The following is a 26,392-nucleotide window of genomic DNA, read 5'->3' as shown; positions in this document are numbered from 1 at the left end:
TTAACATAACAGAGCTATGAATTTTTACTTCTGTTTCAAAGAAAAATGTCTAGAGTTTCTGATATCTAGTTACAGTCATACATATTCAGTAGGATTATACTAAGAGAATAGAGACAGTTTTGTAATTATGAATTTTGAAAAGTTGACAGAGAAAATGGTCTTCGGCATTACTGTAAGGCCGGTTAATCAAGTTTAGTGAAACTTCAAGGTACTATAAACAAATCGTAGGTATGAAGTGAAAACGACACTTATCACATGCCATTGCCTCAATAGTTATTTTTTTGCAGTCTCCTAACTTAATCCTCTAACAACCTAGGATCAGCCATTCTTGGAAGTCAGAGGGGATTCCTATGAATGTCAAAAATAGTCATTTGACAGTTTAATATTATGGGAGCTCTTCTGCTAGAGAACTGCTATAGATGCCCATGCAAGGTTGCCATCCTTGCTTTCAAAAGAAAAATAAGACATTTCAGATGAAACTGGATGAGCCTGTTCTCACAGTTGCCAACAAGAAATAAAGGGAATCTGTCGACTGTCAGCAGACCACAGCTTTCCTTTCCCATAGGCATTTCTGGAGCAGGCATGCTTGATCTGACATGGAAGGTGACCCTAATGTAATTGAACTTCTCGGGTCCCTGGTATACCAGTTTATACTAAAACTGTCTGCTGGTTTCAGGATTGATGTCCGTTTATTTGTTCTTCTGGAATGGTGGAAGTCATCCAAAGTCTCCGGTCACACAGATATCTGTTCTTTTCTCACCGTCACTCTTGAAAATTTCAGATATTTTTTTGTCTGTCAAGCCAGTAGAGCATGAAATGTACACAAGTATTCACATAAAGCTTGCCTCATAATTAATCCAGTTTCTTGAGTTGATTCACCAAGGCAGGTTAACCAATAGTTCAGCTCTTAAGCAAGTAGTTGCAATATAGAGATTCAGGAAAACGATTACAGCATAAACAGGACAGACCAGTGTTCCCCATGAGTATATCACTTTCTAAAGATGGCTGCCAAATGGGAAATTTATTTGTTGTAGGTATATTTGGGGCTTAGGTCCATAGGAATAAAAAGCAGCAGCATCATTGAGTATAATATCAAACCCATTGTATAGGGCTGATTCCATAGCACCCTGGTTAAGCACTGTACAAAGGAAATCAGATCCCACATAGCCGACCATGGCTTGAGTCCCCACCCAACGTTACATGCTTGGTGTGTGCACGCTCATGCCCTAAATCCTGATGGAATGAAGAACTGAGGAAAAAAGATGGCAATATGAGCAGCCACATTGAGGGGTATTTTCTCTTTCTCTCTCTCTCTGGTGTGTGTTGCCTGCATAATAAAATTAAAAATATACAGAGAGAGTTAAGAGTATTACTTACTTGTTTTACATACTTTGCAATAATGAGTCATGTTCTCCAAATATTAATCTCTCAAGTGAGAAAACTTACATATATTTCTAAAAAAGGAGAAAACTTTGTCTTGCAAATAGCCAAAACAATAAGTCCAGTCTTTTGAAATAATGTATTGAGAAAACTTACATATTAAGTTGCTTGCTCATTTATTCAGCAAATATTTATTAATAATGTCAAGCACTCTAGGCTCTGTGTGAGCAGTGGATGATGCAGTTAAAAATCCCTGAGCCCCTGGAGCTTGTCTTTTTCTGGGGTGGTAAAAAGTTAAAGAGCAAGCAAGATAAGCAAGGTAAATCTCTGGTCCTTACAGTTATGTGCTAAGGAGAGAATAGAAAGCAGAGAAATCTATAGAAGTGTAGGTGACATAGGCCTCAGAGTAGTAAAATTTTAAGTCAGGTGTCTGAGAAAAGCCAGTCTGAGATGATATTCCAATATGGGCCTAAAGCAAGTAAGGGACTCAGCCATGTGGGTTCGAGGAGGAAGAACATTCCAGAACAGCAAGCAGGGATTTGCCTGGCACACTCCAGTAACAGTGAACCTGTGCACTTGGAACAGAGGGTGTGAAGAAATGGAGGGTGGAGGGGAGGAACAATAATAGGGCCAGGTCATGGAGGACTTTGGAGGCTCTAATAGCCATGTTGGCTCTTGGGTTTTATTCTGAGTGAAATGACAAAACATTATGATTTAATATATGCTGTTGAAGTTTTTTAGCAAATAGTCATTAAGCATTCTATGGACTTCAATATTCTTCTAAGCACTGTAGTTGACAGAGGTTGATAAAACAAACAAGGCCTCTGTTGTCACAAAATTATGTTTAAGGGTGGGGAGGTAGGCTCATAAACAGATTAGTGATTTCGTAAGTTTCAGTATCAATAAGAAAAGAAAAGTGCACAGGATAAAATTATAAGAGTAACTTACAAAGGACTCTTCCAGTGTAATTCGGTGGACAGGAAAAGCCTCAGGGAAAGGGACCTTTTTCAAAGATCACTTTGGCTTCCTGGAAGACAATGGGCTGTAGGGTGCCCAGAAGTCAGAGATGACAGGCACAGATTAGGGTCAGAACTGTGATCCTCATAGAAGCAGCTGGATTCAGGAAATGTTTGAAAGGAGAGCTCACATGACTTGCTAATAAATTGAACACAGGGTAGGAATGTAGAAAAGGAAGAATTGAAATGATTGGCAAGATTTGTACTGAAAATACGGGGAAGATGGTGAAGCCATTTCCAAAGATGGATAAAGCTAGGGGAGAGATAAGTTTGAAAAGGACATGAACAATTTATTTCCAGACCTTTGAGGTGTCTTCATGTACCTAAGTGGAAATATCAGACTGGGTGTTTGCATGGTTGAATCTGGAGGACTTAGAGGACATCATAGCTAAATACGGACATTAGAGAATGAAGTGCCTGTGGACTCTATGTGGAGCCCTGGTCAGGCAAATATCGCCTAGAGAGAGGGGAGAGAGGGGCTGAAGGACAAAGCTCTGGCTTAGTCTCCCTTTAGGAACCTTGCATAGGAAGAGTCAGTAAAAAGTCAGTCAGATAGGAGGTAAACCAGAATGGAATGTCGTCAGGGATCCCAGACAGGAAGTGTTTCAAGAAGAAGGTCATGGTCTACCAGGTCTCATGTTGCTAAAATAAAGAATGAGGTGAAGACAGGAAAGTGAGCGCTGCATGTCACAATAGGACATCACTTGCAACTTGGCTAAAAGGTGGCAGTGTCAGTGTACTCAGAAAAATTAACCATAAAAACGTTCTGGAAATCGTATTTCAGCTACTCCCAAAGAAAAGTTGAAAAGAGACCACTAAACACATGAGGCTACCTAGAGGTTTAATAAAATCGATTCAAAAATAGCTTGTAAAACAGATGAAAAGGACAAATAATGAGAAATACAGGCGAAGGTATTGCATGAGCTAGAAGCACAGCTTTAAGAGTAAAACTCAAAGTAGGTCGAAACTTGGGAAGAAATTGCCATGGAGAGCTAGGTTCTTCCAACATTGTTCAGAACAAGGCAGTGAATAAGGAAGAGTCATTTCATACCATATTGATGGATGTGAGAGAAAGTGGACTTACTCGATTTCTGTTTTACCTCTTTCTTCTTTCTATATGTAAGAAAATAGCATTCAAACTCAAAGGATTAGACAGCACTGGAAGAAAATGAAAATTGAAGAGAGTTGAGGAGTTATTGTGACAGCAGGTGACTTCTTTAAATGGGAAAGAATGATGATGGGAACTTCCAAGAAGACCTTGGTGGGAAAATACCATTTTAGTTGAGACCTAAAGGATATCTGGATGCCACTCAGGTAAAGAAGCAGGAAAGAACAAACCAGACAGAGCTGAAGCATCTATGAGTTTCTAGCATGGAAAAAAGCTTGGTGCACTCAAGCCACCGAGAGAAGAGTTTGGGGAGTGGAGGCAAGTGGTGTGGAGGGGCACAGGTAACATTGGGAAGGCCACTGGGGAAGTCACGACAAGGACTGGGTAGGACCCAGAAAGAGTGAGAAGTGAGCAGCCCAAGACTTATGTGTCAGAAGTCTTGCAGAGATGGCTTCCATTGGGAAGTTGAACTGAATGAACTTCAAGCTCTCTGCCAAAGCTCCATTTTGTACAAATACAAAAACACAACTTATTTAATATTTCATAGATATTCTAGATGAAAAATTAAGAACTGGTAGTGAAGGGCCAGGTAGTGGTCCAGTGGTAACACAACTGGACCAACATGGTAAAGGTTCACATCCCAGACCTTCCCGATCCCAGCAGGCACAAGCATGCATATGCCCATAACTGAGGTTGGCTAGGCCTGGAGGTGTACTACAGTGTGAATACTTTATTGAGAGAGAGAGAGAGTGTGTGTGTGTGTGTATGATGAAAAAAATTGATACTGAAATTTTAGCTTTAAGAAATAAAGCATATTAAAGTAAATGAAGTTTTAGCTGTCATATTCACCAAATGTTTAATTTCCAAAAATACAGAAATAACATTTTTAGGTAGATAAAACTATATTCAGGGTACTGAGACCCTGCCACATAACTTTGGTAACAATTTCATAGAAGGAACATACAGATGTTACAAATTGGTGGAATTTAAGTCAAACTATTAGGAAGTCTCCTATTGACCAAATATTGATTATGCTGCAAACTTATAGCTACGGACATGGCATATAGTCTCCTTAAAATCTGATTTTCTCCTGTATAAATAAAGGTGTCAGATGGATTATTTCAACATCCCTACTTTCGAGTTCTAGACTTGGAGAATCTACAATTCTTCAGATTTCCTTCCTTCTTTCATTCTTTGCTCTTTCCTTTACATTTAAGTGTCTATCAATGTAAGTGATACATATATAGACACCCATAGGTATGCATCTATATACAAAGGACTACTTCAAAAAGTTTGGGGGGGAAAATGGAATTAAAATATAAGTTTATTTATTTATTTTTTTAAAAACTTTTTTTTATGGTACACATTTTCCATTAACTTTCTGAAGATGCTCATGTGTATAAAATATAAGTGGACATAGATGTTTTGTGCATGCATATATACACACACATTCACATATGCAAAAGGAGAAATGGAAATATATACACTTTGCAAAAGAGAAAAATCATTTGAAGAAGCTTAGTGAAAAAGTACAAGATTTTATTTTAGTCTCTTTTCTGTAGTGGATAAATTTACTTTCAATTATAATGAACTCAGAGTCAAACCAATCTGTTTGCTTTCTGCCTCTCTCACTAACTTGCTCAGAAAAATGAGCCTATGTATTAGAGCTGATGCGAGGAATACAGAAGAACAAGAATAATTAGAAAAAGCAAAATTGATTCATATTATATTTGTCCAATCTAACTTACATATAGTAGTCAGAGCCTGAGAAGTGTGTTAAAATAATTATTCAGTTCTTATGGCCAATTATTCAGGATACGTATTTTCATAAACAAAAGGTACTGCTGTTAAATGTTTCTACACATGTCAAAAGATTAAAAATATAAAAGGGCCAGATGGTGACATAGCCATTAAATGCAATGGTTCAAGTCCAGAGACCTTCCTGTCTACCTACATCAAGGCATCCATGCCAATGATCCAGGACCGTATGAAACCAGGTGAACCACAATACCAAGATGCTTTAGTGGGTGCCCTCTCTTTCTGTCTCTCTCACACCCATGAAAGAAATAAATAAGTAAACTTAAATACAGATAGAGGATGAAATTAGATTTTTCAGGGGAAAATTAAAACTAGGCATCTCAGTGCCTGGAAAGAAGTAGAAACCTTTTCATTGCCATTTATTGACTCAAGTGCCCTGTTGGACTGATTTAAGCTTCTGATTTTCTGATGTTTTCTCCCAAATGCAGCAGGATGCAAGAGCAATGCAACCAATTGGCTGATTTTTTAATTCCTTGAGTGAACTCAAGCTAGATACCACAGCGAACTACATGGAAACTCAGTCCATGTCCCTAACCCTGTCCCACTCATTCTCTGGTTTTAATCTTCCAAAAGTTAGTAATGCCTATTCTCAAATTAGGCCTCTCAGGGTTCAGAGGTAAAAGCTTCTATATCAAACAATACAGAAGACAATACTGTAGCAAAACTTACCTTATGGAAAAAATTCACTCTAATAAAAACAGTCTCATATCTATAACTTTTAGAATGTAGCCTTCCTTTTGGCCGGAACCGCCATCTTCCAGTAATGAACCAAAATGACGAACACAAAGGGAAGGAGGAGAGGCACCCGATGTATGTTCTCGAGGAGAGGCACCCGATATATGTTCTCTAGACCTTTTAGAAAACATGGAGTTGTTCCTTTGGCAACATATATGCGAATCTACAAGAAAGGTGACATTGTAGACATTAAAGGAATGGGTACTGTTCAAAAAGGAATGCCCCACAAAGGTTACCATGGCAAAACTGGAAGAGTCTACAATATTACCCAGCATGCTGTTGGCATTGTTGTGAACAAACAAGTTAAGGGCAAGATTCTTGCCAAGAGAATCAATGTGTGTATTGAGCATATTAAACATTCTAAGAGCAGAGATGGCTTCCTAAAACATGTGCAGGAAAATGACCAGAAAAAAAGAAAGAAGCCAAAGAGAAAGGGACCTGGGTTCAACTAAAGTGCCAGCCTGCTCCACCCAGAGAAGCATACTTTGTGAGAACCAATGGAAAGGAGCCTGAGCTACTGGAACCTATTCCCTATGAATTCATGGCTTGATGGGTGTTAAAAATAAACTAATCTGTGGTCTATTTAAAAAAAAAAAAAGAATGTAATGACACAGGCCTAAATAAATAGGAGACAGATGAGCAAAATCTATTCTTTTATCTTGCATTGGAAATGGGATGCTCTCTGATGAAGGCTGCACAGTAGCAATAAAAATGAAATGAGTAACTTTGGGTTTGCTTTTCTCTTGAGACCGCACTAGGCCATCATCGGGCGCTGCTTATTTTGAAATTGTCCTGGACAGTCTCTCCAAACCTCTTTGGCGAGATTTTGTTTGCTTCATTTTCACTTAGCCACTAGGAAAACCAAGCAAACAAGAGTAGAATGGCTTACCTCTTCAGGACTGCTTGGAAACAGGGCTAATGTGAATGCCCTCTCATCACCGCAGAGATTTATGTGATGAGAATTCACTCAACCTGAGTTTACAGAGCATACCTGGACAAAGGGGAGGGCAAGACGAGAAGTGGAGGGTTAGGACCCTTGTCCAGCACACACTGGCCTCTGATAGCGAAAGTAGCAACAATTTCAGGCTTGGACTCCTCTGCAGACTTGGAGAGGCCCTGGTGTACATCTGCTTCCTGTACAAGCTCGGAGGAAGTCACTGAATTCCGTGTTGTGGTTTTCTCTGTAAAATGACTATATGATAAGAACTGATTGCTGTGAAGATGAATTTTCCTCAAATTACAATGTTCTTTCTGGTTTCCAACAGTTTTCTTTTTAAAAAAGAATTATTTTATTTCTTTTCCTTCTCCTTTTCTCCTTCTTCTTCTTTTTCAATGTGACCAGAGAGAGAGAGTGAGAGTAAGAAAGCGAGCCACCAAGTCTGGGACTCAAACCGTAGTTGGCCACATAGGAGTCCAGGACCGTAACCACTATGCCACCCGCCAGCCCCTCCAACAGTTTTCTTACCACGTGTTTGTGTGTGTGTGTGGGCACATATATGTGTGTGTGTGTGTGTGTCCATGGTGCTGACTCCTTACAGTTTTCACTTTTTCGAAGGACAGAGACTTTCTGAATAGACTCATGCATGAGGCCAGAGAGCCAAGCACCAGTTTTGTGTCCTTTAGTTTCTGGAAGATGTTGGAATACACTGATTTTAGTAAACAGAGCTATAACATGTCCAAGTGATCTAGAACAGTAAGACTGATTCTTAAAATCAATATCGTAAATATATGAACACATACAATTATAATCTTGGTGCCTTGAGAACAGAGAACTAACTCAATATAGAAAAAGGAACACTTTAAATTCATAATTATTAACTATATATTTAAATGATAATATTCCATTTGTACCTTAATATTTTAGAACCAGTAGAAGCATTTTTATTTGTCTTCTTTTTTTAGGAATCGTGTTTTTTAAAAAATGTATAGGAATTAGAGTAGGAGGGCTTAATAGCCGAAAAGTGCTAATTGGTCTTTTCCAAAATAAACATGTATCACACGTGGTCAATTGGTTCAAAAGATGGAATAAGAAATCCAAGAATGATTGACGTTCTTTGGGGAGCACAGATTCTTCCTGTTGTGGAAAAACATATACTTTAGAGAAAATATCTGGTCAGCTAAAGTTGACAATGTCACTTATTACAGTGAAAGACCTGTTCACCATGTTACACCTGATAAAAACAATTTAATCTCTGGTAAAATTCTATCTGCCTGCATTAAAAAAAAATAAATGTGCCAGGGCCAGCATTTGGAAGGATGGTTAAAGTAATGGACTCCCACATGGGTTACCATGGTTCAAAGCCTGGATTTGGCAGCTTATAAATCATATTGAGCGTGTGTGTGTGTGTGGGGGGGGTGGGTGTGCCCAAAATCCTAACAGCAGAGTGGAGGAGGGGGTTTTGCAGTGTGTCCATTCCCCCAGCAGGGTGATTTCTCACTTTCTCTCTTGGTCTCTCTCTCTCTCTCTCTCTGACAAGTGCACATGCCCCATGGCAAAAAATAAATAAATAAATAAATAAATAAACTTTAAAAAGTTTTTAAAATAATTAAATTAAGTGTCTACAGGCCATATTTGATACTTCTTTTCTAAGAATAAATAAGATACAGTTCCTGCTCTTAAAGAACTGAGGAGCTAGTTAAGTACAGAGATACACAGATAATTTTAGTGTATACTGGAAAGGTTTCCGTTAGCGATTTGAATGAAGTTCGGGGGTAATATAGATGAAGATCAATTTACAGGAGCTGAAACTGCAGAGAAAGCAGTTAAGAGCCTGAAATTAGCTCAATGATTGTAAAGTTGGGGAAGAGAAGTCAGAATATAGAAATCGTCAACCAAAGTAGGCATTGATGAGCTACTGAGGGGAAAGAGAAATTTATATAAGGACTAAATTCCTGGCTTTAATAAGACAATTGATGGATGAATAGAGTTCCCAAATACTGAAATCCAGTCTAGTGAAAGTGAGGCAAGTCAGAGGAGGAAGTTATACTGCATTTGAGATACGTACTGATATTCAGTAGGATATGCTCAGAAAAGTGACTTAAAAATCTAGACTTCTCAGGAGACGTCAGGCTGGTAATAGCAATGGGGGAATATGAGCATGCTGGTGACCGCTAAAACCATGACACCAAGTGCTGTCTCTCAGGGAGGTCCTCAAAAAAGGGAGAAGGAATAGCCATAAAATAGAACTAACAGTTTTCTTCCTTTTCTCTAAGCACTGCTATGCTTTGACTCAGAGTAACAGTTACATTTTAGTAGGATTTTGGCTAAGTGTAAGGCTACACATCTAATTATGTATCATTTCATAATGGTTACTGTGAAATTGGAAGGACACATTAAATATGCCTGGGGCTCTTAGTTTGTGAATATGACATATTTATTTCTTGATGTGGGACAATCACTTTAAGGTTTCTATTTCATATTATTCTGTTCATTTATCTTCTCTCCCGCCCACTCTGTGAAAAATGGCAAGTTATATCTCAATTAGAATTATGTCCTAGAACCAGAGAACAAGAACCTAACAGATTCCTAAAGTGACTCTATTGATTCAGACTCATTAATATCATGGTTTAATAACTGACATCCAACCAATATTAATTTAAGGGCAAACTAACTCTTACTCTACTTCTCTCAACAGCTTTATTCTAGCTTTGCTATGACTACATTTATGGCCTCTTGAAGCCCAAGACCTACTTACCAAAGTGTAACAAAATGCATCGTTTTCTAAAAGAATTAAAGAACATTTTTCTAGTAATGATTATTTTTGTAGATTCCAATGATATGTAAAATATCACCAAGTTGGTCACTGACATGGAAACATGTCAAACGGTGGACCCAGTTAGGGAACATTATTCTCTTTCCCACTTCTTCCTCAGCCCACCTCCATGTTAATGTTCTTTCCATTTCGCTGTTTGAAAATGTTTGGGGCATATTCTCTTACAGTTACACATTTTTTATATAACCATCTGGCTGCTGCTCACTCCCCATCATGAGTAGTTCTGATTATTATATAATTGGTGTGAGAACATACTGCATGCCTACTTGTCCAATTGAGGTGTTCTCTGCGTTACTTTTCAATTTCAGGTGTGTAAAGCCTTCTTTGTTATAGATGTACTTTTTGAGACATCTTGTTCTAAACAAATGTGTTTTTTCACAAAAGCTCCTTGTGATATGCCAATAGCCCTGTCATTTGTGTTCTGGTTATTACAGCTAGAGAAGCAAAATCCTAAAATAACATTTAAATGACTCATATGAGTTAGACATATAACCCACATCTACAAATATTCCACTCAGGATTTCTGATGAAAACCATGTTGGCTTAATCCTTTGATTCTGTTTTCCTCAAGCATTTGGTTGCTTACGTCATTCACTAAGCTATTCTCCAACTGTGACTTTTCTGAGATTGTCTCTTATCTGTAAATTCGTCAATATTTCATAAGAACTTGGGGAAGATCGGTGTGTTCTATTGGTTTGAATTTTTAGTATAGATAAGCTAACACTATAAACACAAATATTTGGGGACTAGAAGTTGGCGTAATGGCTATGTCGCTTGACTCCCATGTTGTCGACCGCAGTTCAAGTCCCAGAACCGGTAGCTTAAAACTCACATTGGACACATGTGCATGTGTACCCAAGATCCTTAGAGGAGAATGGATGAGAAGGGGCTGTGGTGTGGTCATTCCCCCTAGGGGGTGATTTCTCACTTTCTGTCTCTCTATCTCTCTCTGTCTTTGGTGTGTGCACACACCCTTTAGCAAAAATCTCTCAAAAAAAAAAAAAAAAAGAAAGAAAGAAAGAAAGAGGGCATTTTAGGCCCAACCATGATAGCACCTGCTGCTAAGATGCTGTGTTCTATAGGCTGAGACCATGTTGGAGATCTGGTTCAATTCCTGATCTGACCTAAAGACCAGGCACCTTTATGCCAATTCTTTTTATATATTTATTTTACTAGTTTTGCCATAGGCTGCATATGCTCACCAGAAAGGGAGAGAGAGAGGGAAAATGAGGAGGGCATGGCCACACCACAATACCTTCTTTCTCCATTTTCCTCTTAGGATTTTGAACACACACGTACATGTACCTGGTGTGATTTTCAAGCCACTTGGTCTGGGACTTGAACCATAGTAAGCCATGTGGAAGTTCAGCGCCTTAACCACCATGCTATCTATGTCAAATATGCTGCCCCATTTGCCAAATCTTAAAATACTCTACAGGAAAAAGACAAAAGAGCTCTCCTACAAGAGGGGATAGTTACTGCCTAGTAACTCAGGATGATAGTGATATAGCAAGGCCAACTTTAATGGGACCAGCAGATGGTGGAATAGTTATATTGCCAGACTTCCACATGGTCGACTGCAGTTCAAGTTCTGGACCCAGTGGCTTAAAACTCACACCGGGCACACGTGCATGCATGCCCAAGATCAAGGGAGGAGAATGGAGGAGAAGGGATTGTGGTGTGGTCATCCCCTTTGGGGGATGATTTCTCGCTTTCTGTCTCCCTGGCAAGTGCATGCTCCCTATAACAAAAATCTCTCTTAAAAAAAAATACTGTGATGTGGGGGTGTACCCCATGGGACAGTGGTAATGCCATACTCAAGAGATGCTGCATCCCATGTGGCAACAAAAGTTCAAATTCCCAGCCCAATCAACTGAAACATACGAAGACCTTGTCTGGCACATCCATCTCTCTCTATTTTTTAATTATGTCTCTCCCTTTCAATGAACAAACAAACATTTTTAAAAATCTGTAAAGTTTGGCCAAACTTTAGCTATATTCTTTTCATCTTTTCAGATAATCAAAATTTTAAAGCATGAATATTGACACAACTGTGGACAGGCTGAGAACCACAATCCTAATGAGGGACAGGAAGGATAAGAGTCACAGAACTAGAAGAAAAGTTGATCCATAATCCTGAGGTGGCTATCAGGAAAGGGGAGCCTCGTACTCTTCAGGGTGGGATCTACGCTAATGCTGGTGCGACTGCCAGAACTGAATGACATTCCCAAATGAATTCCAGTGTACAGCGATGGGTTCCTACTCATCAGTATCCTCTGCAGAACATTACTTCGTGGGGAAAAAAGTTAAATTGACCATCAACTATGACACATGGCTCTAAGTTAAAATGCCTAAAAACCTCTGTAGTGCTCATAATCCCAGTAATCCTCACTAAATAAAAGATCCATGAGGATTAATTAGTGTTGAACACAAGCCAAATACAGACAGAAAACTGGATTTTTACTGCATGAGTTAATTAGTTTTAACTTTGAGCTACTTCTTAACATAGTAGGTCCCTAAAAACCTGCAGCATTGCACCTTATTAATTGAATGGGCCCGATCTGCTCTTTTCATCCTTAAAGTTCATATGTATCTTTCTCAGCCTGCCTTTCTCTCAATTGTTGCCTAGTGTGTCTCTTTATGTTGTGTAAACAGAAGTGTGGGAAGGGTAGGGAGTGACTGTTCTAGGTTAAACAATGTTTACCCTTGGCATAAGAAGCACAGAACTTGATGTTACAACTTTTATTAGTAATTTAGCCACAATTCCTGGTGTATCAGGATGTTTTTCTCCAGACATATTAGCATCAAAGTGCCTGGTAAACAGACTCCTGTGTTTGTCTAAATTTAGGGCAGAAATTTTGGGGGGATGGAAAAGTCCCCTTGGATTTTAAGTGAAGCAAAAATGTGTAGAATAACAGGGTCACTGCAGTGGGAAAGAAGTACAATCGTCAAACAGGTTAATGTGGTTTTCTTTTCAGCCTCTCTTTGGTTTTTTATTCTATTTTTTCCCAGAGACCTGAGCCTTTTGTGGGACTCCTTGGCCCTTGACTACCCCGTCTGGTCTTTGCTCCAGTCTTTCTCATATTTCTACAAAGTTAGCAAAGTGCACCTGTCACCAGTTTCATTTCCACACGTTCCTCCTTTTTACTCGCTAACCTGATATTCTAATTATTGTTACTATGCTAATTGGACAAAATATAATATTAATCTTTAAATACCATACAATCCGTCTTTCTGATTCCATGATGGTGAATTTGACTACTTGACAAAATTTATTTGTAACCCCCAAGTCAATGTCTGTGCTTCGTGGTCATTCCCAGACATGCACAAAATAATGACAATTCTGAGCCGTCCAATTCAGCAGTTCTCAGCTGAGCTCAAACAAATGGATGTTCTATATTCTTGCTGCAGCTCTCACTGTACCCACGTGATCTTTCTGTGATCTATTTAATGTCCCATTTTCCACATTTTTGTCCTTTTAGATGTCAGTTTTCCTACGTAATGCGACCCCAATGTGGTGCTAAGGTAATGTTTGTGTTCTTAAGGACAAGATAGTTGTGATGCGCCTTATTAGGGACCTTCAAAAGGTTTGCAGAAAGTGTGTGATATGAAAAAGTTATTCATGGATTTCAATGTTAAAAATTATTTTCTTGCCAAAGGATACATGTGTTTGCCAGAGAGAGAGAGGGGGAGAGAGAGAAAGCTCCCCTCGATGGGACACTGTCACGCTGCAATTCTCTGTCCTCCATTTCTCCATCACAATGAAACCCTGGGCCTGCATGCACATGGGCCCAACATGTTTTTAAGCCACCTGGGGCCAGGATTTTAAACGTGACTGCATGTTCAGGATCCAACTCCCAATGCCTGCACAGCACTTACGCGCTGTGCTGCGGGTCCGGCCAGGAGTTCAGAAATGTTTGGCACCAAAATAAATTCATACTTTAATTCTATTATTCTATGAACTTTTTGAAGTTCTCTCATGCATAAGCTTATATTCAGAAATGAATTAAAATGCTACTAGCCTCAAGTTCAATTTTAGTGATACAATAAAGTGTCTGTAAAAAGAGACACACAGAAAACAAGGTTAGGTATTGATTAGGTGATAAAAATATTGTAACCAGAGGCTCCTAGACACCTAGCCCTTTATTTCCTCTAGAAGCTAGGACTCGACATTTCTTAATTCAGTGTTTATGGCAACTTTATAGAACATTCCTACAGCAAAAAATGATAATCCACTGTGTTTATTTCCTACCATGAAAGGATTTGCAGTCATTTAGGGTCAGAGTTAATAACATAGTCAAGCACCTAAAGGAAGAATAAAGACAAAATCTAGCGCAGCCGTGGTGGCACACGACACATGCTGCTTCTCTGCAGACTGAGGCCACATGGAAGGCCAGGTTTGGTTCCCAGCCTACTCTAGAAAACCAAGTGCCTTGGGACCAGCAGTTGGTGTAATGGCTCTGCTGCTGGACTCCCATGTAGTTGACCGTGGTTCAAGTCCCAGACCCGGTGGCTTAAATTCACACTGGGAGTGTGTGTGTGCATGTGTGCCCAAGATCCTGAGGGGAGAATAGAGGAGAAGGGATTGTGGCATGGCCATCCCCCCTGGGGGATGATTTCTCACTTTCTGTCTCTCTGTCTTTCTTTGGCTTTCTAGCGAGTGCATGCGCCCTATAGAAAAAAAAACCTCTCCAAAATTAAATAAATAAATAAATCAACCAAGTGCCCTGGTACACACCTGTAATCCCAGCTATTCAGGAGGCTGAGGCAGGAAGATTGCGACACAGCAGGGTCCTGTCCCAAATACCACAAATACCCACTTAAAACATAATAATGCAAGAACTGACGTGAAATCTAAAAGTAGACAGAGGTAAAGTAATTTAACCAGAGAACCTTCGATGTCTACTACATTTGAGCAAAAATCTGAACTCTGAGCTTTCAGGTAATAGAGGCAAGACAACAAAAGATAATGAGTATATTAGCTTTTCTTATCAGATTAAGAAAATATATCAATTTTTTTAGAAAACACATTTTTTTTCTATTATTTTAAGAATAACTTTATGGCACAAAGCACATGCTAGACTGTTTTAGTTGTACTTTTATAAGTGAAGTAGAAATAAATTTTAAATGGACAATTATAAAGCCCAAGGCACTGAGCTATTTGGCTCTGTGAAGCCATTTCTACAGGGATCTGAAGTTCTGCATATTTCTAGGACTCTGACATAAAAAAGTTTGATCACACATGTCATGCTAGCATTTACCATCTGAAGAGCTTCAGATGAAATTATTCTAATGGTGGCAACACTTAGTTCTCAGGTGAATGGGGAGAGGAGACATGTTTGAGCAGGCTACTGTGTGGCACTCTGAAAACCCTGTGAGAAGAAGACATCTGTATTTGCCTATGAATTAGGGAGTCAGCACAGGATAGACTAGAAAAATAAGGAAAGCTACAACGTCCAACCTTTACTCGACTACTTCCCTTAGGAACATGATGCTACTTAGAAATAGTATGTTAATTATGGAGTTAGATATGCCCGAAACTTCCTCCTCCAAGTCCTTGACTCTTAAATACCCATGTCAAGTGGCATAGGTGGTAACATACTGATTGGTAGTGCTGAAAGCCACATGACTGACTTTGGGTACAGATCCTAAATTGACCTGAAATGTGCCAAGCATGTGTGAGTTCCTGACTAGCTGGTAGGCTCAAGAGGGGATCGTTGTATGATTTTTGCTGAGTTTTTCCTCCCTCTCATGAGGACGTATACACATACTCATAAATAAAATAAGCTTAAGAAAAAGCAAAGCATAGAGTCATTAACAAAACTTTATGACCATGTTTATTTATTAATTCATCCTACCACACCGATGCTAAGAATTTTCTGATGTAGAGGGAGATACAAAACATAGACTACAATAGCGAGTGAAGAAATACTAAGATAAAACTAAAGATGGAGCAAAAGCTTAATGAACTCATTGGACCTCCCCACATATATTTCATGAATGGATTGTTGATGTTCTGACTTTCCAAATAGGGTTATTAACTCAACTTTTATCAAAATATGTACAAATAGATGTGTATGCTTATCTTATAACTCTGCATACTCAGCATTACTTGTACAGAGAGTTTCATATGAAATCCTGGTCTTTCATATCATTAATATATGAAATGGAAAAAAAATTATAAAATTTATGCATAAGTAGCTGTGTAAATATTTCTCCAGACACTTTTGGGTCACCAGAAAACTCATGACATATCTTTCTATGTATTTCTATGCAAAAACATGTCATGACTTTTCTGATGACCCAATAGATAAGGAGCCATTAAGTAAGAACAGGCTGCTAACCAGCCTCAGCTAGGTGCTACTTTATGGTACATTCATTCTTACAGAGTTTCATGCCTAAAGTCAACATGTGTTCACAGATAAGTATATAACAGCTGAACTTGCTATTAAAAGTAGTTAGATTCATTAAGGTATTTTGTGAATCAATAAAATGTGGAAAAGAATAGAAAAGACATGGGAAGCAATGGAAGATATCAGGGACAGTATGGGAGAAGGGTGGGCAATGGCAGAGGGTGAGAAATAGGGGGAAATATACATTTACAAGAAACAAGAAATGGAAAATTATTTGTTGATGGTAACATGTATGATTAAGCCACTATGCAGTGTATTCTGGATGAGAAATTTCATTTTGTATGTTGCGATGATGTTCAGTGAAAGAAAGTAAAATGAATAAATATTTTAAAAATTATTAAATAAAATAAAGCTTAAAAAAACTTAGAGAAAAAAAAACTCCACTATAGTTTATAAAAGACATAAACAATTTGAGCACCCTGATTTTTAAAATGAACAAGTGCAAACAAAAATCTTGATTCAATTAGATTTAATAAATATAATTAAAGATGGAGATGCAATTTGATTTATTGGAAATAGTAGTTATATACAGATAAACTCCAGGAAGCACCTTACCAGAACATAATGTATTGTGGAAAATGTTTGCTGAATAGTGTGGTGAGGAGGGAGGGTTGTCTGTTCCCAGGGAACTAAAAGTGATTAAAATCCTTAGTTATACACTGCTTTTTGGGTTCAATCCTTGATTATGCAGATAAAGCATATTACGCATATTTTAAAAAATTTTGTTCTCTCAAAGAAAATGCTCACTTTGATAAGGAACAAAGAAGAGAATAAATAGAATATTCAGATAATGGTACAAACACTGCTATATGTAGATGGTGAGGATGACCAATGGGGCCATTGTCTGGTAGCATTTCCTCTGGGCATTGTTTTGATGTTCATTCTTAAACTAATTTTTTTTTTCTTGAAAAGATTTTTCTATGGGGCACATGCGCTCGCCAGAAAGCCAGAGAGAGATAGAGAGACAGAAAGCGAGAAATCACACCCCCCCAGGGGGTATGGCCACGGCACAATCCCTTCTCCATTCTCCTCTCAGGATCTTGAGCACACACGCACATGCGCCCAGAGTGAGTTTAAGCCACTGGTCTGGGACTACATGGGAGTCCAGCAACATAGCCATTACGCCAACTGCTGGTCCCAAACTGATTAATTTTAAGCTTATTTACTTCTTCCATCAGAGAAGAAAAGAGAGAGAGACTTCCAATAAGGTCTTTATGCCATGATCCTACCTCAGTTAGCCAGATTCATAGCCATGTACACCCGTGCCTGGCATCCACAGGGACACCTTGGAATGCGAACCTAGGATTCTCCCCAAGACCCCAGCACTGTGGAACATTATGTTAACATCATGCCACTATGGGTGGCCCTGAGTTGGTTTTTAAAAAGCCTAAATTTGGAATTATTGTCCTGCCAGTTTAGAAGTGCCGATGTTTAATGGGAGCAAGTACAAAGTTTGAACATGGAAAAGTCAAGGCTTGCTTCAACCTCCCTGTGCCTTGCTTGGTTCATATTGGCTAGAGAGGCGTATAAAGGCTGCTTCCCTACCTGAGGACACTCACATCACAACTTTTGTCAGAAATCTTGACAATTCAGGAAGACTACAGATCTCTTCTCATTGGAATGACTGCTTTTGGTCAACTGTTTAAAAATCAGAAACTTTAGAGACCCTTAAATATTAACATTCAATAGTCATGTTCGACAGATAATCATTCCTTCCCATTCCCCAGACTCACCTTGTACTAAAAAGAAGGTCTAACACTTGGGAATACATAGAAGGTACAGGCCAAATGGACTTTGGAAAACTCTTAAAACTATTCACAAAACTTAATAGCCCTATTATAAAACTTAATAGCCCTTTAATGCATTCGTGTCTCTGATGAGCTATGAAAATAGTACTTGTTTGATAGTTAAGTGACATTTTGCTTCTCCTTGGTAACTATTTACTCAAACTTTTAAAACTTTTAATTAGGCCCAAATTAGAATCTAACTAGATAAGTCCCTCGTAATTTAGCCAACTATCCTCTTCACAGATTAAGCCACCAATGATGTTTTGTGTTGAGATACCCAACTTTGAAGGATAATTTGCAAAGTCCAACATTATCTTACTTGGTACCCTTTCCAAAAGCAAACAAATTAGTCATGTTACAAAAATATTTTTCTGGGCTTGCCCATAGCCTGGTGGTTAAGGCAGCTGGATCCCACAGGGCTGACCACACAGTTTAAGTCCTGGGCCCAGAGGCTTGAGAAATGAAGACATGTACATGTTCACCCAAAATCCCAACAGAAGGAAAAGATGGAGAAGAAGAGATTGCAGTGTGGACCATGTCCCACAGGGGGTGCTTTCTCCCTCTCCCTCTCTCTGTGTGTCTGGTGAGTGCATATGCCCTCTGGCAAATTAAAACCAAACAAAAAACAGGGTTTTTGTTTTGTTTTACAGTTTTTTTTTCTTTTTTCTGTTTCTAAAAGCATTTAACAGAAAGTTTGTCTAAAACGCATACTCTCGATTTTATTCAAACATGATTACATTTGCATAAACATTATTTATAAATAACTTTCCTAGAATACAAGCATTGCACAAAGTAAAGAACACCTGTATGTTTACATAAAAGCAAACAAACAAACAAAAAAAACCAGGGTATATACTAGTGTGTCATGTTTTACAACTTGGTGGTTAATGTTAGTATATGAAAATGCTTATTCATTGCTCTTTCTTTTGGCATTGCTTTTCATACCTAACGACTAATTTTATGACTTTTTAGGAATACATATTCTGGAAGACAGTAGAGAGTTGTGTTGTGTTTAAAAGTGATAGACTGTAGATTTTTAACAGCTATGAACCCAAACTCCAGGCCTGCCAATCATTAACTATGTCCTCTCCAGTAAATTACCTCTGCCAAGTTTTAGCCTTTTAGCAAAACCCCCAAAGAGTATTGTGAGGATTAAATTAGCTAATCTATGTAAGCTGCGTAGCATACTAGCAACTCAATAGGAGGTTGTATTATAGTAGCAACTCAAGAAGTGATCGATAATATTAGTTCTGTTTATACCCAGCAACACTAAAATATCAGAGTATAATAGGATAAAGTATTTTGACAGATTTCTATTGGTTTTTTTAAAAGTGTTTTACATGTATTAGTTTTGTTTCTATATATTGATTTTTAGGCCCTATTGGAAATCATTTAATTTAAACTTTATAATTTCATTTCTTTTAAAAATATGTGATACATTCATTTGGTCCAAAATGTAAAAAGCACAAAAAGTGTACAATATAAATATCCTTAACCCTCCTTGCATTCTGCTCTAGTTCCTCTTCCCAGAAGAAAATCTTCATAGTTTATTTTATGCATATATAATTAATCAATTAGATGCATATCTTCTTATTCTCTGACTTATTGGCATTCTGTAGATGGTTGCCCAATAAAATATAGGACATCTGTTTAAATGTACACTATTTGAGATATGCAAAAATTAATTGGTGTGCTATCTGAAATTCAAATTTAACTAAGTGTCCTGAACTTTATTTGGTAAACTTGGCATCTATAAATTACTATTCACACTGTTTTGCATCTTGTCTACTTTTCTCTTCCACATAAAAGTCATCACACACGCCAGAATAATTTTATGAGAATCTCTAAATGTTACTTGGGCAATGGCTTTCTTGTTTTTGTTTGTTTGTTTGTTTGTTTGTTTGTTTTTTATAGTGATTGTCTTTTACTGAGGAATAGCATCATGATAAATAAAAACAAAACCAAAAATCACTCATTTTAAGTAGACAATGAGTTTTGGCAAATGTATACAATGGTTTTTACTTAATAATGTATTTTGTTGATTGTTGAAAAATCAGTTCTCAGGTTCTAATTTCTTTAGAGGAAACATCATATTAGATCATTGGGAAAGTAACGATGTGTTTTTCTATGCAAAAATGCATCATGATCTTCCCGACAACCCAATATTTTATACTACTTTTCTTCATAAGATGGACACTTTGTAAATGCTTCAAATAAATAAAGTTGAGTAAAAACAGAATTCCTTACAGAGGTCACTATTTAGGTTTAATACACAAAACAAGTAATGTTATTAATGAGTGCTTGCAAATGTAACACTTGTTTAAAAATGTCAAAGATTGCAAAAATAATTACTTTATACCAAGTAAAAGACATCATCTCCACCTACAAGATCTTCCCATTGGCTGAGCTGCATGCCAAGTCCTTTATGTATATGACCTTACATATTCCTATTTGCACAGTGAGGATCTGAGAGCCAGATAAAATAAAGTGTTCAAGTCACATCGCTAGTCATTAGAGAAACTAGGATTGGAGTCACATGTCTGACCCCAAAGTCCTGGTAGGGTTCCTTCCCAACCTGGCCTAATTTTGAGTTTTCACTATTCTTTTTTTTTTTCCTTGGAGAGATTTTTGCTATAGGGCGTTTGCGCTTGCCAGAAAGACAAAGAGAAACAGAGAGACAGAAAGTGAGAAATCACCCCCGGGGGGATGGCCATGCTGCAATCCCTTCTCCTCCATTCTCCTCTAGGGATCTTGGGCACACACACACACACACGTGCCCGGCGTGAGTTTAAGCTGCTGGGTCTGCAACTCCAAACATGGTCGACTACATGGGAGTTCAGCGACATAGCATAGCTATTACACTAACTGTTGGTCTTGAGTTTTCACTATTAATGCTATACGGAAATGCATATTTTAAATTGGGGCGATGAATTAGAACAGGTATCTCTATTTCTCAGGGGATGACTCTCTCAGCTAAAATGCCTTCTGAAGAGAACCAGCCAAGAGAACTCCAAACATGGTTGACTACATGGGAGTTCAGCGACATAGCATAGCTATTACACTAACTGTTGGTCTTGAGTTTTCACTATTAATGCTATACGGAAATGCATATTTTAAATTGGGGCGATGAATTAGAACAGGTATCTCTATTTCTCAGGGGATGACTCTCTCAGCTAAAATGCCTTCTGAAGAGAACCAGCCAAGAGAAATTAAACAGGTGAAATTCCTTGGGGCTCAAATTTCTTTGATCTCTATTAAAGCCTTTACAAGGTAGTTCTGGATTTTGTGTTTATTAGTTCACCTGCTTTGGATCACCTGAGTGTGACAGGCTTATGAGAAAAGCATTAAAAGGACTAATTACAAGTTTAGTTTTGATTTGAGGAGAACGCAAGTGGTGTCTTTTGCTAATGAACCTTATCATTCGGCTCAGATTGTGTGTATCATATCCACATGATGACATGTGACTAAGATGAAGAAATGAAATTAAAACACTAACGGTGGTGGATATCTTTTTCCTGCAAAAGCTATGTATCTTTTTTCTTTTCCTTTATGGGTGCTCTTTTGAAATGCATGATTTAGATACAGACCACAAAACCATTCTCATTTCTGCATCACAGAACACAGTGTGAGTATCTGCTTCCAGGTCATTTCCTGATAATGATATTACCCAGTAAATAGAATTCATAGATTCAGTAGAAGAAACTGAATTCTGTTGCTGGCTTAGCTGTTTTCGGTTGTTTCGATCTTTATAGCAATTTTACAAGTCTCTTGCATATAGTTGATATTTAATAGAAGTTTATTGAATTGTTGATATTTTCTTCTAACTGATGTTACATTCTGGGTAGCCTGACAATGCAAGGATACCGTTGGGGGGCATGGTTACCATGGAATCAAAGCCCACAGAGCTGCAATAAGACCTTAAATTCTTTTCGTTATAAAATATCCACTTACCTAGAAACATCTTTAGAAGACCAATTACACTGGAAATCTTAACATTCATCAAAAAGTAGATGAGAGTAACCTCTTTAAGTTCTGGTGAATTTCAGAGAGAGCTTGTTGCTTGGCAGTCTATGTATGGCAAATTTGAAAAAAAAAAAATCCATGAAACCACAATTTGAGTGATTCCAGTCATTTGGAATTGGGTCTTGGCTTAGAATCCAAAGGATAGTGCTGTGACAGCAACTAAGAAATTATAAGAGCTTTCTCTGAGGGCTTTGAAAAAAAGAGAAATAATGGGAACTAGGTTAACTTCCTAGAGTTTTGCTAAAGCTTTTACTTGGTCTTAAGTTTCTTGATTCTGTCTTTTGAAGTAGTATCACGATCATGCCTGATTTTCCAGTGCAATCAATCTTCGGTGTGTGTAACTGATAGTACCATCTCTTCGGGTTGAAGGACTAGCCATTATAAGCTTGGAATGATGTGTAAGAGAGAGTTTCAAGCAAGTTTCTGGAAAATGAATATTATAAAAAATTATGCATGATTCCAATCTTGATGCACTAAAATAAGCTCCCATACTTTAATACCATTTTTCTCAAAATTTTTGAAGTCCTTTCATGTATAGGTCTTGTCAGTAGTTAACATAACCTCCCCTCTGTCTAGCTGAGACCTTTCACTATCTCATCTGAATGCTCTCACTTCATCCTTTCTTCAGCACTCTTGCATTGGTATTTTCTTTATCTTCCTATGACTTCTTTTACATCTAAAATCCAGTAATGCTAATATGTCCTCATAAATTCTAGCTGAATGACTGAGTGATTTGCTATTTCCCCTTTGCTCCCTGCTGTTTCATTGAATCTTGTTTCAACACACAGCTTTAGGAGGGTATTAGCAAAAGTGCAGATGATTATGGATTCAGTTAAATGCCACTGGTAAAGGGCACAGTGTTAATTATTTGCAATAGCTTTTAGAATCTGAAGAGTTCAACAAATGTGAGCTAAGATCAGGTACAAAATAGATATTTAAAAAATATGTTATGACAGCTTTAGGACCAGGTTAGAATACAATTTGAAGACAGGGAAGACTGGACTTTGGATCCTCCCCATTTCTTTCTTCCTTCTATCCTTCCATCTGCCCATTAATCTCATTCCAGTAAGTTTCTGGGTTTGTTTCTACTTTCCATTCAGGAATTTCAGAGCAGAAATATGCCCTGCTCTGATCCTCTTTTGTATTATTTATTTGACAATATGTTGGGCCTCTTTTTACCAGGAACTCTGCCAATCAGAACTGGCCTTGGAAGACTTGTAGGAGGTCATGAGTCAAATGTGTTTACCTAGTCTGCATTAGTGAGGGGACCTAGTCCCTCTATTCCCTCCTTGATGACTTCCTATGATGACTTCCTATCCTAACAAAGTCCACATTGCTTACATCTAGGCCCACTAGGAATGTCTATTTTATGAGGATTTCAGGCACTGGGGCTGAGCAGATGCTGGAGGCCAGGAAGGTCTATTAGTCCACCTCAAAAATCTGTCTATAGAGGCTGCTTTCAGGAACAACTATGAAAATAATTGTCTTTGTGTCACATGGGGAGATCAAACATAACCTTTATTTTTAAAAAAAAATTTTTTTGGAGAGTTTTTTGTGATGGGCACATGCGCTCACCAGACAGACAGAGACAGAGAGACAGAAAGCAAGAAATCACCCCCCAGGGGGGATGGCCATGCTGCAATCCCTTCTCCTCCATTCTCCTCTCCGGATCTTGGGCACACACACATGCCCAAGTCGAGTTTTTTAAGCCATCGGGTCTGGAACACGAACCGCAGTCGACTACGTGGGAATCCAGTGACATAGCCATTACACTAACTGCTGGTCCCCATAACCTTTACTTTAAACACATGTGGAGACTGAAAAATAAAGCAGGGGAATTAAAGGCAAAATTTCCTCATCCACAGTAACATAGGTGCTAGGAATTCCACACTGAAATTTGTCCACAGGCAGACCTAACTTTAAAGTCTAGATCCTTACTGGGCACTTAATGTATTAGTTGTAAAAAATTTCATACCCAGAATGAAAACCGTGGTGCTGTTCAAGCTTCATCTATTACATATAGTGTGAGTTACTCATATCCTATGGTGAGAGTGTTTTCCTACATTTTTGTGAACTGGTAGCCACTTTTATATATTTACTATATGATTCTTGCTTTTCATTGAAATACAGATTATCTCTATTATGCAGCCAGAAGTTGGTGACCGTGACACTGTGCTGCTCCTTTAACAGCCTTGCATATGGGATGGTAGAAGAAGGGGTTTGAACAAGTGACTCTCTTGGGTGGGATTTCCTCTCCCAGAATCTTCCTGAGGAACATTACATCAGACCCTTTCCAGCATCTCATTAAAATCCTCCATCCTATATTTTTATTGGGCATATTTCTGAAAACCAAAGACACAAAGGTACATAGTAAATCCTTTTCTGTCTTACAAACAGCTATTGATCAAGTTGGATACTTTATACTTGCTCATCAGGATCTTTTAATATTATAACTTTATTCTTAACTTGTGAGTTTTTAGACACCCCCCCCCACACACACACACACACACTTTAGATTCAATTTATAAGCTTCAATGGTTAAGATACATTTTCTTGCTTAAGGTATTCGGTTTTCTTGTATATACAACCTTAAGTTCTCAAGGCCAGCAATTTTGATTATATAACCACACTAAATTAAACCTAACAGGGCATATATTAGTGTTTCTAGTTGACATTTGATGATCATCTATTATGAGGTCCCAAAGTGAAGATGGCATGCAAAGATTCTGACTCCTCCCTCCCCCCCCCCCCCCTCCCCCCCCCCCGAGGTAGTTACATAGAGGGAAAAGTGAGTGAAGATAAACAAGAAGGTAGATATTAGCAAGGTGGAAAGGCTATTTAAAAATTAAAATAGGCTGAGGGAGGCCACAACAAGTGAATAGCAAGCCTTCTTTAGATCTGGGACTGTGCAAGATCTCTCTGAGAAACATTCGAGCTGAGAATGAAATGGTAATTAGGAAGCAGCTCGCAAAAATGGGAGAGGAGAAAAAGTGATAGGCAGAAGGAATACCAAATACAAAAGCCTGAGACAGGATGAAACTGGGTTTATTCAAGAAATAAACTGGAATACACAGTGGGCAGAGAGAATTAGTAGAAAACTGGTCAGAGCCAGATCATGCAGCACGTTATAAGCCAGAGGACAGACTTTCCTTTCTATTGTCAACTTGATAGGATGTCACTGGAAAATAGTAAGCCGAATGGTAATGTGGTCTGACTTACATTTTTAAAAGTTATTTTAAAATATCTTTGATGGATAAGGGCAGCAGGAGAGAAAAGGGCAGAAGTGGAGGCATGAAGACAAGTTAGGCGTGCTTATTGGTTGTAGTAACCACACAGTTTGTCCAAAGGAGGAGCTTTTGAGAATGAAAGTGGGTGCCATTCACAAAGAGGTATAGACCATGCGCGTGCTGAGCAGACCAGGGCAGGCGAGGCTTTAGCTATCACCATTGGCTTGCAGGGGAGAAAGTAATGGAGCCTTTCATCTCACATCCATTAGTCCCCATAATGAACTGTATGTGCCCCTCACACAGTAGGTGGCCAGCCAGTGTCTGTAGGGTGAGTAAATGACTACATGAGTGAATCCGGGCAAGGATTCGTACCCTTGCAGTATAAACAGAGAGTGTGAGGGAACTCAGAGAGTTCATGGACAAATTAAGTTTAAGTATGAGTTTGTTTTGGTGGAAAAATACTTGAAATCCATGCATGATTTTTCCAAAATACATATTTTCCAAGAACTTGTTGAAGACCCCTTATATGTTGTAAAGTAATTCCAATCATAAAAGCCATACATTTTACCCTTTCTTTCATTTCCTATTTAATGCCTCATGTGTGTGGCTTTTTAAATACTTTTTTTAAATTTTAATTTAATTTAATTTAGTTTTATACATTCAATCACATATATCGCTTAGCTTATAAAGTGAATATTCCAACATGAATACATTTCTCACCAGTCCAGTTGGGGATACTGTACATGTTATCATCAATGCATAATAACCCATTTCTTGTCGCATAAATGCCTTGCCTCTCTATTTTTCTCTTTGATGTCTTTCCTCAGACTCTCCTCCTTCTTCTACCCTCTTCCCACACTGTATCTGGTGTCTACAGTCATTTACTATGTTTCTATGTCCTCTAGTCATTCAGTTTTGGCCATAGAGTGCCGACAGTTAGTATAAATGAAGTGGAGACATACAATGTCTCTCCTTCATAGCCTGGCTTGCTTCACTCAGCAGTAAATCTTCCATATTCATCAACTTTCTGTCAAAAGCCAGGGTCTTGGGTTTTTTTATTTATTTTTTATTTTTTTTATTTTTTATTATCATCATAATCTTCTTTATATTAC

The 26,392-nt window shown here is 38.2% G+C and overlaps 1 protein-coding gene across 2 annotated transcripts in view; it reads left to right on the top strand.

The window, feature by feature from the left end:
* RAB27B (RAB27B, member RAS oncogene family) overlaps window positions 1-26,392 on the top strand; it is a 186,445-nt gene that overhangs the window by 113,956 nt on the left and 46,097 nt on the right. The gene's annotated exons all lie outside the window — the stretch shown is intronic.

The sequence above is a fragment of the Tupaia chinensis genome, unplaced genomic scaffold (genome assembly GCF_000334495.1).
Source record: "Tupaia chinensis unplaced genomic scaffold, TupChi_1.0 Scaffold000098_2, whole genome shotgun sequence".
Classification (NCBI taxonomy): domain Eukaryota; kingdom Metazoa; phylum Chordata; class Mammalia; order Scandentia; family Tupaiidae; genus Tupaia; species Tupaia belangeri.
Note: the sequence above shows the minus strand (reverse complement) of the source record. Positions and strands in the feature narration are given on the sequence as shown.